General features: G+C 44.1%; 1 protein-coding gene across 1 annotated transcript in view; it reads left to right on the top strand.

The window, feature by feature from the left end:
• LOC120566591 (choline transporter-like protein 1) overlaps window positions 1-5,000 on the top strand; it is a gene marked incomplete in the record, with an annotated part of 29,569 nt that overhangs the window by 9,614 nt on the left and 14,955 nt on the right.

A 5,000-nucleotide genomic window follows, 5' to 3' on the forward strand; every position in this document is an offset into this window, starting at 1 on the left:
AGACCCCAAACAACTAATGCTTCCACACGTTAATCCACCATTGTAACCGGGGAGACTCAGCAGGATAAAACTGGACCTGAAAACAGAGACTGACTCAGCTCGCCATCTCGTCATTGTGATGATTTAATGTCTGATGGCATGTACACACACACACACACACACACACACACACACACACACACACACACACACACACACACACACACACACACACACACACACAGAGACACACACACAAAGACACACAGACACACACACACAGAGACACACATACACACACAGACACACAGAGACACAGACACACAGACACACATACACAGAGACACACATACACACACAGACACACAGAGACACATACACAGACACACACAAAGACACACAGACACACATACACAGAGACACACAGACACACAGAGACACATACACAGACACACACACAAAGGGACACAAAGAGACACACACACACACAGACATACAGAGAAAGTACAGTAACAAAGGCAGCATTAATGTGTCTGTATCGTCAGTGCCTCTCTGTCTGAAACGTGACGGCAGACATGTTGTTTATCAATGAGTCCCTGTCACAGGCTGACACAGCGCACCCAGGTGTTCCTCTTATTTTGTCCACCCTGGTGTAGTCCAGGTGTTTCTGTTATTTTGTCCACCCTGGTGTAGTCCAGGTGTTCCTGTTATTTTGTCCACCCTGGTGTAGTTCAGGTGTTCCTGTTATTTTGTCCACCCTGGTGTAGTTCAGGTGTTCCTGTTATTTTGTCCACCCTGGTGTAGTCCAGGTGTTCCTGTTATTTTGTCCACCCTGGTGTAGTCCAGGTGTTCCTGTTATTTTGTCCACCCTGGTGTAGTCCAGGTGTTCCTGTTATTTTGTCCACCCTGATGTAGTCCAGGTGTTCCTGTTATTTTGTCCACCCTGGTGTAGTTCAGGTGTTCCTGTTTTTGTCCACCCTGGTGTAGTTAGGTGTTCCTGTTATTTTGTCCACCCTGGTGTACCAGTGTTCCTGTTATTTTGTCCACCCTGGTGTAGTCCAGGTGTTCCTGTTATTTTGTCCACCCCGGTGTAGTTCAGGTGTTCCTGTTATTTTGTCCACCCTGGTGTAGTCCAGGTGTTCCTGTTATTTTGTCCACCCTGGTGTAGTCCAGGTGTTTCTGTTATTTTGTCCACCCTGGTGTAGTCCAGGTGTTTCTGTTATTTTGTCCACCCTGGTGTAGTCCAGGTGTTCCTGTTATTTTGTCCACCCTGGTGTAGTTCAGGTGTTCCTGTTATTTTGTCCACCCTGATGTAGTCCAGGTGTTCCTGTTATTTTGTCCACCCTGGTGTAGTCCAGGTGTTCCTGTTATTTTGTCCACCCTGGTGTAGTTCAGGTGTTCCTGTTATTTTGTCCACCCTGATGTAGTCCAGGTGTTCCTGTTATTTTGTCCACCCTGGTGTAGTCCAGGTGTTCCTCTTATTTTGTCCACCCTGGTGTAGTCCAGGTGTTTCTGTTATTTTGTCCACCCTGGTGTAGTCCATAGTGTTCCTGTTATTTTGTCCACCCTGGTGTAGTCCAGGTGTTCCTCTTATTTTGTCCACCCTGGTGTAGTCCAGGTGTTCCTGTTATTTTGTCCACCCTGGTGTAGTTCAGGTGTTGCTGTTATTTTGTCCACCCTGGTGTAGTCCAGGTGTTCCTGTTATTTTGTCCACCCTGATGTAGTCCAGGTGTTCCTCTTATTTTGTCCACCCTGGTGTAGTCCAGGTGTTCCTGTTATTTTGTCCACCCTGGTGTAGTCCAGGTGTTCCTGTTATTTTGTCCACCCTGGTGTAGTCCAGGTGTTCCTGTTATTTTGTCCACCCTGGTGTAGTCCAGGTGTTTCTGTTATTTTGTCCACCCTGGTGTAGTCCATAGTGTTCCTCTTATTTTGTCCACCCTGGTGTAGTCCAGGTGTTCCTGTTATTTTGTCCACCCTTGATGTAGTCCAGGTGTTTCTGTTATTTTGTCCACCCTGATGTAGTCCATAGTGTTCCTCTTATTTTGTCCACCCTGGTGTAGTTCAGGTGTTCCTGTTATTTTGTCCACCCTGGTGTAGTCCAGGTGTTTCTGTTATTTTGTCCACCCTGATGTAGTCCATAGTGTTCCTCTTTATTTTGTCCACCCTGGTGTAGTCCAGGTGTTCCTGTTATTTTGTCCACCCTGATGTAGTCCAGGTGTTCCTGTTATTTTGTCCACCCTGGTGTAGTCCAGGTGTTCCTGTTATTTTGTCCACCCTGGTGTAGTTCAGGTGTTCCTGTTATTTTGTCCACCCTGATGTAGTCCAGGTGTTCCTGTTATTTTGTCCACCCTGGTGTAGTCCAGGTGTTCCTGTTATTTTGTCCACCCTGGTGTAGTCCAGGTGTTCCTCTTATTTTGCCTACCCTGGTGTAGTTCAGGTGTTGCTGTTATTTTGTCCACCCTGGTGTAGTCCATAGTGTTCCTGTTATTTTGTCCACCCTGATGTAGTCCAGGTGTTCCTCTTATTTTGTCCACCCTGGTGTAGTCCAGGTGTTCCTGTTATTTTGTCCACCCTGGTGTAGTTCAGGTGTTCCTGTTATTTTGTCCACCCTGGTGTAGTTCAGGTGTTCCTGTTATTTTGTCCACCCTGGTGTAGTCCAGGTGTTTCTGTTATTTTGTCCACCCTGGTGTAGTTCAGGTGTTCCTGTTATTTTGTCCACCCTGGTGTAGTTCAGGTGTTCCTGTTATTTTGTCCACCCTGGTGTAGTCCAGGTGTTCCTGTTATTTTGTCCACCCTGGTAGTCCAGGTGTTCCTGTTATTTGTCCACCCTGGTGTAGTTCAGGTGTTCCTGTTATTTTGTCCACCCTGGTGTAGTCCAGGTGTTTCTGTTATTTTGTCCACCCTGATGTAGTCCATAGTGTTCCTCTTATTTTGTCCACCCTGGTGTAGTCCAGGTGTTCCTGTTATTTTGTCCACCCTGATGTAGTCCAGGTGTTCCTGTTATTTTGTCCACCCTGGTGTAGTCCAGGTGTTCCTGTTATTTTGTCCACCCTGGTGTAGTCCAGGTGTTTCTGTTATTTTGTCCACCCTGGTGTAGTTCAGGTGTTCCTGTTATTTTGTCCACCCTGGTGTAGTCCAGGTGTTTCTGTTATTTTGTCCACCCTGGTGTAGTCCATAGTGTTCCTGTTATTTTGTCCACCCTGGTGTAGTCCAGGTGTTCCTCTTATTTTGTCCACCCTGCTGTAGTCCAGGTGTTCCTCTTATTTTGTCCACCCTGATGTAGTCCAGGTGTTCCTCTTATTTTGTCCACCCTGATGTAGTCCAGGTGTTCCTGTTATTTTGTCCACCCTGATGTAGTCCAGGTGTTTCTCTTATTTTGTCCACCCTGATGTAGTCCAGGTGTTCCTGTTATTTTGTCCACCCTGGTGTAGTCCAGGTGTTCCTGTTATTTTGTCCACCCTGGTGTAGTCCAGGTGTTCCTCTTATTTTGTCCACCCTGGTGTAGTCCAGGTGTTCCTGTTATTTTGTCCACCCTGGTGTAGTCCAGGTGTTCCTGTTATTTTGTCCACCCTGGTGTAGTCCATAGTGTTTCTGTTATTTTGTCCACCCTGGTGTAGTCCAGGTGTTCCTGTTATTTTGTCCACCCTGGTGTAGTCCATAGTGTTTCTGTTATTTTGTCCACCCTGGTGTAGTCCATAGTGTTCCTGTTATTTTGTCCACCCTGGTGTAGTCCAGGTGTTCCTCTTATTTTGTCCACCCTGATGTAGTCCAGGTGTTCCTGTTATTTTGTCCACCCTGATGTAGTCCAGGTGTTCCTGTTATTTTGTCCACCCTGATGTAGTCCAGGTGTTCCTGTTATTTTGTCCACCCTGATGTAGTCCAGGTGTTCCTGTTATTTTGTCCACCTTGCTGAGTGTTATTGTTCTTAAAGGGACAGTATGTAACTTTCTGCCACTAGGGGTCTCTCAACCAATGGATGGTAAACACAGACGTTTGATGACGTTGGGAAGTTGCGTGGAATTATGGGAGTTGTAGTTTTTAGTGTTTAACACCATCGCTGGTTAGAATGCATCTGTTCACAGACGAGTTTACCCATTCAAGTTTATTCACTTTACGTTTATTCACGTTATTCTAATAATATGTTGTATTTAGGGCTGGACGATTTTGGCTAAAATCATAATCACGATTAATCGAAGAAGTTACCTTGATTACGATTATTTAAAAATATATATTCTTTTCTTATAGGCTACTGTAAATACTTTCACAGTGATTTTTTCCTAATGAAAGACTGCAGAATCTTTGTGATTTGTAAAATAAGGAAAACAACACACAGATAACAATTAATGCTCATTTATTAAATATTTCAAACAACTGAACTTAAATCTACAACTGTAGATTTTACAATGAAATAAAAATAAAAAAGTAAATTAAGTTTTAATGTAAACGGGCGGAGTCGTAATATGTTTTAAGGGGAGAGGACATTAACACACAGTGGGCGGCGCGGAAATATTAATAGGATTAAAAGACCGAAATAATCGACTTGGTAAAATTACGTTGGTTATAGGCTCTGAATTTCGATTATTTTTCGATTAATCATCCAGCCCTAGTTGTATTAGTATGTAAGTGGTAATGTAATCAATCACAAAAAGATGCTGCGTGGCAAAAACAGCAGTATTACAGTTACAAGTATTATTTTCTGTGACATTGTATGATTTACAATTACTCCTGAAGGTACCATCTGGGTGCCAGTGTTCTGATGGACGTTACAGTGACTAGACAGTGAAGGTTACATGGCGCCACTGACGGGCGACTAGAGGAAACGTGCCGTGTCTGAAAACCAAATTAACAGATTTCTCTGGGTTTGACGTTTGGTGTAAACATTTGGGATAGTGTAAGAACACAACTCGTGCAAATATATAACATAGGTATGGTCGTTTTTAGACATTTTAATGCAGAAATGGTACATATTGTACCTTTTTAAAGGGACAGTTGTACATTTATTAACACCTCTCAGGTCCTGG

Source organism: Perca fluviatilis, chromosome 10 (assembly GCF_010015445.1).
Source record: "Perca fluviatilis chromosome 10, GENO_Pfluv_1.0, whole genome shotgun sequence".
NCBI lineage: Eukaryota > Metazoa > Chordata > Actinopteri > Perciformes > Percidae > Perca > Perca fluviatilis.